Raw genomic sequence first — 14,199 nt, 5'->3', positions numbered from 1 at the left:
GGTGCATAATAGGCTAAGGTTTTAATTTCCAGATTCTTTCACTTAAAGAGATTCTGTGTCTGAATTCTAGTGGAATGGAAGCCTGTCCAGGCTTTTCTTCCCTCCATTTTAAGGACCTCACCTTTGTAGTTCTTACCTACAACCAAAAAAGGGGAGAGTTCCATGTTTGCAAGGCGTCTGAATAGAGGTTTGTAGCAAAGACCTGGACAAAAAGCCCAGCTTCACAATGGGCTTTGTTCTCCTTCTTTCCCAGGATGTAGTTCCTATTCTATCAGGTTGGCTTTTCACTAAAAAAATCAGAATAATGAAGAGAAGAAAGCTTCATGGAGGCTCATTGGAGCCTCTGTTTGTTTTTATTTGGAATCCCTGCGGGAAACCTCTGCTAAATTAACTTGGTGACAAGTTATGAATTGTGCATCGTTAATCAGCGTTGACATGGAGCCGTGCACAGGGAGGTGGTCCAATCAGATAGAATGGGACTGGGACAAAGCCTGGTGGCATTCCCAGCAGAGATGGGAAGATGGCATCTGAGTTTAGAAGTTTTGAGGGAGAGATGGATGCCTAGTCTTAAATCCGGTACTAACATAGAATTGTTCTATTTTTAATTTTTTGAGGAACCTTGATATTGTTTTCCGTAGTAATGATACCAGTTTACGTTCTCATCAATAGTGTTTGGATGTTTTCCACATCCTTGCCAACACTTTTTATCCTTTGTCTTTTTAATAAAAGCGATTCTGACAGGTGTGAGGTGATATCGCATTGTGGTTTTGATTTGCATTTCCCTGATGGTGAGTGATGTTGAGTGTCTTTTCACGTGTCTGTTGGTCATTTGTATGTCCTCTTTTGAGAAATGTCTATTTGGATCTTTTGTTCATTTTTTAAATCAGGTTACTTGTTTTCCTGTTACTGAGTTGTTGGAGTTCCTTGTATATTTTGATATTAAACTCTTATTAGATATATGCTGTGCACATATTTTCTCCCATTCCGTAGGTTACTTTTTCCCTCTGTTGATTGTTTCTTTTTCTGAGTAGAAGCATGTGGTGTGGTGTAATCCTACTTGTCTGTTTTTGCTTTTGTTGCCTATGCTTTTGGTGTCATATCCAACAAATTGTTGCCACCTCCAATGTCAAGAAGGTTTTTCTCTATTTTCTTCTAATAGTTTTATCGTTTAGGGTCTTACATTTAAGGTTTTTTGTTTGGTTTGGTTTTACATTTAAGTTTTCAATCCATTTTGAGTTGACTTTTGTGTAAGTATAAGGGTCCAGTTTCATTCTTCTGCATGTGGTTATCCAGTTTTCCCAACACTGTTGGTTGATAGGACTTTCCTTTTTGTATTGTTTGCTCTTGGCATGGTTATCAAAGTTTGGTTGACCATAAATGGTTGAATTTATTTTTGGTTTTCTTATTCTGTCTTATTGGTCTATATGTTTGTTTTTATGCCAGTACCATACTATTTTTGATCCCCCCTAAATGTATATATTCAAAGAGAGTGAAATCAGGATCTTGAAGTGATAACCATACTCCCGTGTTCATTTTAGCATTAGTCACAATAACCAAGATCTGGAAACAACCTAAATGTCTGTCAACAAATAAATGGATAAAGACAATGGCATATGTCTGTATGTGTATATATATATATATATATATATATATATATATATAGACACCATGCGTTAGCTTTTGGAATACTAGCTTTTGTTAATAGTCAGTTGTGGCCATTTCACAATTTATAAATACATTAAAAATCAAGTTGTCCACCTTCAACATATATAGTTTTTTTTTTTAAGATTTTATTTATTTATTTGACAGACAGAGATCACAAGTGGGCAGAGAGGCAGGCAGAGAGAGAGAGAGGGAGAGGGAAGCAGGCTCCCCGCTGAGCAGAGAGCCCGATGTGGGGCTCCATCCCAGGAACCTAGGATCATGACCTGAGCCGAAGGCAGAGGCTTTAACCCACTGAGCCACCCAGGCGCCCCAACATATATAGTTTTTATTTCTCATTTATACCTAAATAAAGCTGGGATAGGAACTAATTAAAAAAAAAAAAAAAAGAAAGAAACCCAGCATTAACAACCTTAATATGGGAAGAGAACGTGATTAAAAAAAATAAAGCACAAAGAGTACAAAGACAAAAACCCACTAATAAACAAGTAGAGGTCCAGAAATGATTTTTTTATTATTCACATATACATTGGCTACCTCTGTCTTCCTCAGAAACTTTATTCCAATGTTTGCTTCCTTCATCCTTCTTTCCCTCTCCTCTTCCAAATATAGGAATAGCTCTTCAATTAACCAATGATTTTGAGTCTGCAATTTGCTATGTACCAGGGACAAAGCAGTGAATAAAATAAGCTGTACATCAAGGTATTTAAATAGGAAGGTAAACATACATGTACACAAATTTAATTTTATATAGTATTTTATGTATGATGAATATCTTCAAGGGGTACAAATAGCACTGATGCAGAAAAAAAAATGCTTCAACCCATGTGAGGTGTGTGAGGTGCTAGAATGAGATATTTAAATGCATTTAGCAAGGGGATTATGGAAGTGCTAACCAGCTGACTGATTACTGTGTTATTTTGGGCATGATTTTTTTTTTTAATCAGAGGGTGGAAAGGCTATTTTAGGTTAGCTCTGCTTCATTCATTTCTAAGACATAGGCCTGTTAATAGAAAATTTGAAATCAATAATAATGTTGTATTTATGTAACTCCAGTATAATTAATTAGAACATAAACTTTTAAAAAAAGGTTTTATTTATTTATTTGACAGAGAGAGTGCATGTGAGCACAAGCAGGGGGAACGGCAGGCAGAGGCAGAGGGAGAAGCAGCTCTCCACCGAGCAGAGGACTCTGGGATCATGACCTGAGCCAAAGGCACACGCTTAACTGACGGAGCCACCCAGGTGCCCCTAGAACATAACCTTTTAAATAAGAGTGTCAGTAACATAAAACAGGTTCTTTTTGACACAATAAATAAAAATGATAGCCTACTGGGTTTTTTGCATGGTTTGTCAGGTTAATTTTTTTTTTTTTTTTTAAGATTTTATTTGTCAGAGAGAGAGAGAGAGCGAGCACAAGCAGGCAGAGTGTCAGGCAGAGATGGAGAGAGAGGCAGGCTCCCTGCCCAGCAAGGAGCCCTATGCAGGACTCAATCCCAGGACCGCGGGATCATGACCTGAGCCAAAGGCAGAGGCTTAACCAACTGAGCCATCAGGTTAATTCTTGTTTGTACTTAAGTCCTTTTTTTTTTTTTTGTAAATCTAGAATCAGAAAATGTTTTAAAAGAAAATGTACCAGGCACCTGAGTGGCTCAGTTGGTTGTGTGTCCAACTCTTGGTTTCAGCTCGGGTTGTGATCTCAGGGTTGTGGGGTTGAGCTCCTCATTGGGCGCCGTACTCAGCTCTCTGCTTGAGATTCTCCCTCTCCCTCTGCCGATGGCCCTCCCCTCACTTGCACGCTCGCTCTCTCTCAAAATAAATAAATGAAAATCTTTAAAAAATAAAAATAAAAATAATTGAGAATACACCAACATATTATAAAACTCATTTTATAAATGGACTTAAACCAGGACTTGGCTTAGATTATTAGTCTGTTCAAGCTAAGCTCCCATGAATTCTAACTTCTTTGCAGTATTTTGGCTGCTGCATAAACAAGGATTTATCTGAGATTGGTGCAATAAACTAAAATGGTTATTAGATGATCTTAAATCAAAACTTTGTGATAATCCATGTTGAAATGAGAGGAATTGGAAGTGAGTTCCTCTTCTACCTTTTATTCAGTAACAACTTTAGTTTAAAATATGTTATTCAAAGGCTACTGGAGCTTTCATAAATTATTCATTTGCAAAGATATAGCTATTTCAAGCCACATCCCCTGAAACAGAATGGGTTGAGTAAGATGGTTTCATTTTGCCAAAGCATTCATAAATTTCCCCTTGCCTTACTTCCGAAACTAATTTGGATGTCTGTTAGCTTAAGGGACGCTTATTTCCCAGTATCAGGTTATCTCATCTAATAGTTCCCTTTTCTAGTACAACCTGAGGATGAGCTTTTTCTCGTTCTGATTACCTTCTAAACTGAGGGAAAAATTAACTGCATTTCTGGGAATTTCAGCAGTTCTTGAATCTTCCTAGGCAAGCCAGCCTTTTTCTTAACATTGGTGATCTCGTGTCATAAAGGAAGAGCAAGAGTTGTTTTCTTTTTGTGTTTTCCTATTTATACAGATTTCGATAGTAATATGCTTATTTTCTTTGATTCTCTTGTTTATGTATTTTTGTTACAGTTAGGATGACAGTACATTGATTAGGAATAGTTCTTTCTTTTCTTTTTTTTTTTTTTTAAGATTTTATTAAGTAATCTCTACACCCAACATGGGGCTCAAACTCACAGCCCTGAGATCAAGAGTCACATGCTTCACTGACTTAGAATATTTCTAAGTAAGGTGTTTTCTGGGTAGATTTCTGTTAGTCTGAATCAGCCCTCTCCATTATTGGATACAGATGCTCAGCTGGTAATCAATCATCTAAAATTATGCTTTGGAAAAACCTCATATGCAGAGATACTCAACTTGTCATAGCTACAATTTGTAAGTAATTCTACAAAATTTATATTCTATAATCTCTTTGAAAGATTAACTCAGTGACTGGAAGATTGCTTCTCTTCCTGAAAACAAGTATTATTTAGTAAAAATGGTGCTGTTTAGTGCAATATTATCAAGCTTTTTGGGTTTCAAGTTCAGAGTCATTTATCCTTTTCCTGTCTTTGTCCTTCCATGCAAAAAAGTCCCTTGATTGACCTTGTGGTGAGACCTGGAGACAGGTTGGGGTGGAGAGTCAGGACATGGAATTGCATTTCCGTGGCTTAAAAGCAGCCTAATGGGAAGAGGTAGCAGATTCCAAAAGTCATGGGAATGGAAGCCCCAGAGAGCTTCAAGTAAGAAGGACTTAATGAGTGATAAGTAAAAGCAACAAACACAGATTGACTAGTTTTACAAGAAATTTTATCATGACATTAAGGAGACTAAAGAATGGATTAGAATAAGGAAAGTTTCCTTAAAGCTAGAGAGATTTCAGCATGTTTACCTAGAAGAAGAGCCAATGAAGATGGAGAGACTGATGATAGAGAAGAGCAGGAATAATTGTTAAAAAACTTTTGGAAGAAGATAGAAGGAGAAAGATCAAGAGCTCGTGTGGAGGGGTTAGCAATAGCACAAAAGCAGAATACCTATTGAGAGGCTAAAATGAGGTGAGAAAGAATTATGAAGATACAGAATGTGATGCTTAATTTTATGTGTCAACCTGGTTAGACTATGATACACAATTGTTTGGTCAAATACCAGTCTAGGTTTGGCTGTGAAGATATTCTTTTAGATGAGATGGATGTTTAAATTAGCAGACTCTGGGTAAAATATTATTTTCCAAAAGAGGGTGGGCCTCATCCAATCAGTTGTGGGTTCTAAGAGCAAAGTCTGAGGTTCTTGAGGAAAAAAGAATTCTGCCTACAGATGGCTTTTGGACTTGGGCTGTAACATCAACTCTTCTCCCAGTCTCCACCCTATTGAATTTCCCAGTCCCATAATTATGTGAACTAATTCCATAAGATAGATTTCTTTTTCTTTATATACATTGGTTTTTAACGGTTTTATTTGACAGATCACATAGTAGGCAGAGAGAGGAAGAGGCAGACTCCCTGTTGAGCAGAGAGCCTGATGCAGGGCTCCATCCCAGGACCCTGGGATCACAACCTTAGCCAAAGACAGAGGCTTTAACCCATTGAGCCACTGGGTTTTTAATCTCAGGAGTCTCCTGGGTGAAATCTGAAACTAGCCCCTGTGCAAGGAGAGACCTAAGAAAGAGACCACTCCAGACTAGCAGTTTTATTAGGCAGGGGGACTTAGATATGAGGCTTGTCTTGGGAGGCCATAAAACAAGTACATCTCACAAATTTCTGCCAGAAACTTAAGAATTTATACAGAAGGCCTTATCAGGTTCAGTCATGTATTAAGTCCAGATGGTCTCAATAACACATTGCTCTCTCAAGGCTGCGTCCTTGAAGTGGCTGCTAATACAGGGATAGTGAGTGGAAGGTACATTCCAAAAATGAGGGGGTTAGTTAAGGAGCCTCAGATTGCTCAGGCGCAGCTTGAGGATCAACCAGCAGTCACGTCCTCTCGGTGACCTCCTCTCACAATGTATATACATCTGACTGGTTCTGTTTCTCTGAAGAACCCCGACCAATACATAGATTCAGAATGAAATGGGAGTGTTTCGAAGATGTTCAGGTTGGTAATATCAATCTTTTTGGTATAATGGGGACTAAGATATGTCATGGAAGTGAGGATGAGGCTTGAAAGTAGAAAAGTTTTCAAAGAATTTTTAGGTGGATCCATGAAACAATGAATTCTTCCAGAACAGGAAGTTTATCTTATTCATTTTGTGTCCTAAAATCATAGCATGACAGTTGACATCATGGAAGTACTCAACAAATGCTTGTTTTTTGTCAAATAAGTGGAGCAAAAAGACTATGAAGGCCCCAGTTAAGACTGGAGACTACAAACTCGCCTTTAATAAATTGTTACAGCTGTGTAGCTTTTTACAATAACGTTGGTCCTCCAGATGTTGGATCAGAATCAGTGAACCATGGGAATCAGCACACAGAGAATTCTTGAAGGTCAAGAGATCAAAGACAACCAGTATGGCAGTAAATGAACTATGTACTATGAAAATGACACAGTGAGACCTGGGCAGGGTCGAAAAGTGAAAGAAGACAGATTGGGATGATTGGTCTGAGAGAACTGGAAAGAGCCAAGAGAATTAATGATTTAATGAAGGCAGGGAGGATGTTTAATGGGAGAAGTAGTGTAGAGAGATGAAAAGAAAGGAAGCATTTGTCTACAAGCTTCATAAGTCTCAGGACCATGGTGGTAAGATAGTTTCAAGTGGCCAAAGTAGGGGTGAGATAAAGATTGGTATAGTCAAAGAATATATGGTTACTTTGCTATTTATACATATTATAAGTCCTTAATACACAATTAGTATTTTTATTCTTGCTATTTATATGTATTTTAATTCCTCAGTATATAATTTAAGAAGGTCTCGACAAATAGAAAATATAGTCAGTAATTGCATAGCATTTTCTACTTTAGCTTACGAAAAATTATCTAGAGTGGCAAGGTGCTGGTTCTTTCTAGACTCCAGTGAGGGTGTTGAGTCTTAAGAGCACTGAATTTGGAATTAGAAGACCTTGGAATAAGGCCAGCCTTTTCTGTTTGCTAGATGGATGAATGTGGGCAATCCATGTAACCTCATTAAGCTTTTATCTTACAAAAGATGAATGATAATGGTTCGGATTATTGTAAAGATTTGGTAAAAATACAGAGGCCCTATTCAACTATGAAGTCTAAATATGAGGTAATATTTAACAAATATTAATTAAACATGATACTTTCCTTTGAGGAACATTTTCCTTGAAAAAGATACTTAAAGGTTCACTTTTAGTCTGATGCTGGCATAATTAAATTAAAACATCTTAATTATGTTTATGAATTTTATTATATTTAATAATTACAAGTATTCAAGAGAGCATTATGTATAGTTTAATCTAATGTAAACCAAAACCAAAAAACAGATTTAAAAAGTCCCTGAATATACCTTAAATGTTGTGATTTCCCTTGTATTCAAAGGGATAATTCTTATTCTTATGGTTCGCCCTCCTAACAGCAGGGATGGAGCAGATTTGCATGTATGTGTTCAATTTACTTATTTTCTTCTTCTCTTTTTTCTTTTTAAGCTTTTGATTTTTTAATTTTTAAAAATTTTTAAAAGATTTTATTTATTTATTGGGTGAGAGAGTATGAGAGGGGGAGGGACAGGGGGAGAAGCAGACTCCCTGCTGAAAAAGGGAGTCTGATGTGGCACTTAATCCTGGGCCTCCAAGATCATAACCTGAGTTGAAAGGAGTCACTTAATCAACTGAGCCACCCAAGTACCTCTTCTTTTTTTTTTTTTAAACAGATTTATTTTATTTATTTACCTTAGAGAGAAGGAGAGCGAGAGCAGGGGGAGGGGCAGAGGGAGAAAGAGAGAAGCCAACTCCCTATTAAGTGGGGAGGCTACATGGGGCTGCATCCCACGACCCTGAAATCATGACCTGAGCAGAAACCAAGAGCTGGATGCTTAACTGACTGAGCTACCCAGGTGCCCCTAATTTGCTTACTTCCAATATAATAAAATCCTAGACATAGAAGAGTAACTACAAATTGTATATACTCTGAATGCAGCTAAAGTTAACCAAAGGATTCATTTCATGTTAGACTTTAAGCCAGGAATAAAGAAAAAATAAATGTAGCATATAAGTGCAAAAAAAAATTATGTAATTTTTTTTTTACTAAGTGTTAATTTTTTATAGTTAATATTGTAAGTTCTGACATGCCTGCTCTTAACAGAATTCCTAGGCAGATGTTAAATATCTACCCTTAAATGACAAATCTTAACTTGAATGTTACACCCCTGTGTAATCAACACAATATTTAGTAAAAAATATATGAACAATTAACACCCATGATTTTCTGTACCTGAGGTGATATTTAATGCATTGTGCAAGACCTATCATGACACTGTGCAACAGGAAATCCTTTTCACTTTGCACTCTATGGAGAAAAGAATTCTTTCCACCAACATGGCTTTCCTTCAACATGTTCCAGCCCTCATTATCACAGAGAATAGAACTCATGTCCTGGCAGGAGGCAAGAACACAGGTACAGAACATTCAGGTTTAGAGAGAGAGAGAGTTTGGGATTCTTGTAGCCATTTCGGAGAGTATTAGGTTATAAAGAGAGCTACTGTAACCAAACCTCTGAAGTATGGGGGTTTAAGCGAGGTAGAATCTTAACTTCTCTCTCACATACCAGAAAATAAAGAAGGCAGACAGTCCAGGGCAGATAACATGACTTAATCAATGAGACCATCCAAGAATGCTGGATAGTGGGATGGCTTTGCCATTATCATGTGACTTTTTTCTCTAGCTCTAAAGCAGATCCTTTAGGTGTCCCTCTTCCCAGCCATCTAGAAGAGTGAAAGAGGAGGAAAGCTCAGCTTCTCTTTTTGCAGATGTGACCCAGAGATTGCTCATATCTCTTCCATTCACATCTTTTTGTCTAGAACTTACATGGTCATATTGAACTGCAAGAAAAGCTGGTTGATATACTTTCATTTTTTTTTAAAGATTTTATTTATTTATTGGACAGAGAGAGAGAGATCACAAGTAGGCAGAGAGGTAGGCAGAGGGGGAGGGGGAAGCAGGCTCCCTGCTCGATCCCAGGACCCCGGGATCACGACCTGAGCCGAAGGCAGAGGCTTAACCCACTGAGCCACCCAGGCTCCCTGGTGATATACTTTCTAACTGGGAAAATTTATGTCCTGTAATTGGTGGTGTCATCTTTTCCTCTTCTGTCTTCTACCACCAATGTGTAATCTATAAATGAGTTCTGATATTTTGACTTCCAAATGATTTCCATTATTTTCCATAGGCCTAACAATACTCTACATTCCTTGCCTGGCCTACTATAGTAACCTTACTGGTCTGCTTGCCTCACTGTCATTTCTCACATAGCACTCACTGAATTTTGAATATATAAACCAAATCTCATCATCCTTCTTCGTAAGCCATTGATGTCTTCTCATTTCTAGAGAGTAAAGTCCAAACTTCCCATCATGAGCCATAAGACCCAGTAATGGGGCACCTGGGTGGCTCATTTGATTAGGCATCTGACTCTTGATTTCACCCCAGGTCATGATCTCATGAGTCCTGGGATTGAATACCACATGGGGCTCCCCACTCAGCAGGGAGTCTGCTTGGGATACTCTCTCCCTCTGTACCTGCCCCCACTCATGCACATGCTCACTCTCTCTCCCTAATAAATAAATAAATCTTAAAAAAAAAAGAAACACAGCAATGACTAGGCTCTAGTCTGTCCACCCCCATTCTTGTACTATGCTTTTGCCTGGTGACTACGTTCTGGCCACTGTAGCATTTACCTTTTTCTAGAGCTCAATGATCCCTTCCCAACTGCAGACCTTTCAACCCACTATTCCTTGTCCAAGAAGTTTTTTGTGGGGATCGTTGTGTGGCTGGCTTACGCTCATCCCTTGACACTCAGCACAAATGTCATTTCTTCTGAGAACCTTTGATGACTGCTCTCTTTAAGCAGCATGACTTGTTTCCGGTTGTTTAACCAGAACATTTCCTAATGTTTAGGTTATGCCTTATCAGCCACCTTGTTTGTTTCTTTCATAGCACTTATTAAATTATGTAACAGTCCTATTTGTTTGCTTATTGATTGGCCCATTGTCTCCTCAGTAGAATGTATTCCTTAAGATTGCTTGATTTACCTCTGATTCTTGGACACTGATGTGTAAAAAGAGCTTAGCAAATAGTTCATTGAAGAAGTGACTTAATAAATTGGTGGATTTCATATAATTCTTACAAATAAAAATCTGGTGTCCTTGATGGAAAAATCAGGTAAACAAAGCTTTATACAGGTTTACCTTTATTAGTTTCATTTTTGGCTTTGGTGTATTACATTTTACACTTGAGCCATGAATTTATCAACCTCAGATGGTGTTTGGAGTTTTAGCCATACTCTTCTGTGGCAGGTTGAATGGCGGACCTCCAGAAGTTATGTTGATGTCTTAATACCTGGATCCTGTGAATGCTACCTTATTTGAAAAAGGGTCTTTGTGATGTAATTAAGGATCTTGAGATGAGATCATCTTAGATTAACTGGATGAGCCCTACATCCAATGACTGATGTCCTGGTAAAGGTAGAGAGAGATCTGAAGAACTAGAGAATGTAATATGGAAAGAGAAGTAGAGATTGGAGTTATGCTGCTGCAAACCAAGGAATGCCTGAGCCTCTGGAAGCTTGAAGAGGCAGGAAGCATTCTATCCTAGAGGCTTAGCAGTGACTGGGACCCAGCTGGGACTTGATTCAGACTTCTGTCCTCCAGAACTAAGAGAGAAGACTTGAAGAAATCTTCAAGTCACCTGAGTTATTTTTCAGTATAAGTGTGGCTCAAATATTGCACGGAACATACTTATACAAAAACATTATTTGTTATTTATCTGAAATTCTAATTTAACTGGGCATTCTGCATTTTTATTTGCTAAATCTGGCAATTTTACTCTAATCCCAAGAATATGTGAAAATGAAGAATTGGCTGGGAATGATATGTAGATTCTGCCAAGTAAGAATTGGCATCACGTTTTAAAAAAAGTCTATTAAGTAACTAAAAGAAAATGAAATTGGTGGCATGGGAGTTTTAAATATGCTACAAGATCCTGAAATTTTGCCCAGAAAAGTAACTAAGCAAAATTCTTGGAAATATAAAAGGTCTTTAGTGTTCTAAATCTGATGTAAAACTATCTTAGGAGTGGCTCATTTGTTTCTTGTGACTGTAAAAAGTAAGAACTAAATTCCATCTGATCCTGCCTTAATTTCTTTTTACATCTCTGGGGAATTAAGATTGAATTAAGGACTGCCTCTTATTTCTACTACCAACAGTTTATTAGATTCAGCTTGAAAAAAGGTAGATTAAAACATAGGAATTTAAAAAAAAATAGACTGAAAGTAGCATTCAGTGAAGCGCAAGGAGAGGCGCTCTTCCCTAAGGGCCTACAGGGATTCCTTAGCAAAGAGTGAGGAACCTCTGTGAGCCCATATTTTCTTCACCTGCCTCAGGAGCAATAAAACCACCCATGAGGCAAAATTCTGGTTTACTCTGTATAAGTTTTGTATTCCTAATGTTTATAATCACTTTCTTTTTCCCCCTCCTTGTGAGTTTTTAAGCACAAATATCATGAAAGCTATTAAATAAGTAATTAAACCCATTTCAGGATCAGTTGAATAGGCAAATGGGGCAGGGGCAGCAATGGGGGGAGAGAGAAAGAAAATGAAAACACAGAACTGAAATTACCCAAATCTCTGTTTTATTTAATGAAAGACGAAGTGAATTGGATGGATTTCATGTCTCTTACAAATAAGAATCAGGTGCCTGTGGTGGGCAAACCAGGTAAAAAGATCCTTATATAGAGATTTTCTTCTGACTAGAGTGTACTGAGTGATATACTTAAGCAAAAGACAACCTCACCTCCCCTGTTAAAACTGAAGAATTAAGACTCTTGAGGAAGGAAAGAGCAATAGAGACGGAGGGAAGGAAAACAGAAAATGCCAAATGGTGGATGTTAGTGCTGCAGGGGGTCCCAGAGTCTCTAGAGGGCCTTGAGGCTGTGGTGGCTTAGAGGGGCTTCAGCAGTGGCATCTGGAGCTAGGGCTGAGGCCATGGAGCTCTCAGAGTCAAGGCTGAGGACAAGGAGTGGATCCCTATCACCAAACTGGGCTGCCCCACCAAGGACGGCAAGATCAAGTCTGTGGAGGAGATTTAGCTCTTCTTCCTGCCCATCAAGGAATTTGAGATCTTTGCCTTTTTACCTGGATATCCCTCAAGGATGAAGTTTTTTTCATCATGCACAGAAATCATGCTCTCGGACATCCGTCTGAGGGGTGGTGCAGGGCTGCCTCTACAAGGGAGAGTAGCTGCCCCTGAATTCTGTGCATAGCTTTTATTTAGTTTTTTTTGTTTGTTTGTTTTTTGGTTTTGGTTTTTGTTTTTTTAATCAGCAAAGCAAGGACGGATGTATCAAAGTATGGGGAAGGAATACAAAGAGATAACAATTATCTTGAAGCCGGAAAGCAGGCCTGCACCCTCCCCTATCCGGGGACAATGAAGGAGGGGGTCATGGGATAAAGGAGGAACAGGATGTGTGTTAGCAATTGCCCAAGGGTTAGTTTCTTTCATAGCTCCTTGTCTCTGCCTTGCCCCCAGGAGATGATGAGATCCTATTCCTTCCCAGCCATTGCATTCAACACCTGGAGAACAGGAACGCTGCTGCTGTTTCAGCTGCTTCCATAGTCACCCCTGAGGGTTTAAAATACATTTTCTAAGAATAACTCCACAGGTGTTGAAGATTATGTCAGTGTAAAAGCAGACCTGTGCGGCCAGGGGGCCAGGATCAAGACATTTGTCACCATCAAGGATTGCAATGGACATGTTGTTCTGGGGATAAAGTGTTCCCAGGAGGTAGTCATTGCTATCCATGGTGCCAACATCTGGCTACACTCTCCATCATCCTGTGCAGTAAGGCTACTGGGTGAATGAGATCAGCAAGCCCCATACCATCGCTTGCAAGGAGACCTGCCCCTGTGGCTCTGTGCTGGTGCCCTGCACCACCACCCCCTCCCCACCCCAAGGCACTGTCATCATCTAGGCCACTGTGCCTGAGATGGCCAGCATCACCGACTGCCACTCCTTGGCCAGGGGCTGTACCACTAACCTGTATGACATCACCAAGGACACCTTTAATGTCATATCCAAGACTTACAGCATTCTCACCCCTGAGCTCTGGAAAGACATGTGCTCACCAAGTCTTCCTATCAAGAATCCACCGACCATTTCTATGGACCTACACCAGTCTCTGTGGAGAGAACCCATATTCCCTGATTTCAAACTACATTACAAAACTATAAGAATTTAAAAAGTATGGTATTGGACTAAAAACAAACACGCAGATCAATGGAATAAAATAGGCAGCCCAGAAATAAACCTACATACACGTTAGTTAGTTAGTTAGTTAGTTAATTATTAATTTTTAGAGAGAGAGCCCATGCAGGGGGGTGGATGGGGGCAGAGGGAGAAGGAGAGAGAGCATCTGAAGCAGGCTCTGTGCCCAGTGTGGAACTCAAAGTGGGCCTCAGTCCCTCCACCCTGAGATCTTGACCTGAGCTGAAATCAAGAGTTGGATGCTTAATTGACTGAGCCATCCAGGTGCCCCAATGTTAATTAATTTATGACAGAGGAGTCAAGAATATACAATGGGGAAAAGATAATCTCTTAAATAAATGTTGTTGGGAAAATTGGACAGCAACACACAAAAGAATGAAACTGGGCACTATCTTATACCATACACAAAAAATTACCTCAAAATGGATTAAAGACTTGAATGTAAAACCAAAACCATAAAACACCTAGAAGGAGACATAGGTGGTAAGCTCTTTGACGTTTGTCTTGATGATGATTTTTTTTAATTTGACACCAAAAGCAAAGGCAATAAAAGCAAAAATAAACAAACAAGACTACATCA

The 14,199-nt window shown here is 38.9% G+C and overlaps 1 pseudogene; it reads left to right on the top strand.

The window, feature by feature from the left end:
* Nucleotides 1–13,559, top strand: part of LOC125085588 (40S ribosomal protein S2-like) — a 14,178-nt pseudogene extending 619 nt beyond the window's left edge.
* Nucleotides 13,560–14,199: the final 640 nt, after the last annotated feature.

The sequence above is a fragment of the Lutra lutra genome, chromosome 15 (assembly GCF_902655055.1).
Source record: "Lutra lutra chromosome 15, mLutLut1.2, whole genome shotgun sequence".
Lineage (NCBI taxonomy): Eukaryota > Metazoa > Chordata > Mammalia > Carnivora > Mustelidae > Lutra > Lutra lutra.
Note: the sequence above shows the minus strand (reverse complement) of the source record. Positions and strands in the feature narration are given on the sequence as shown.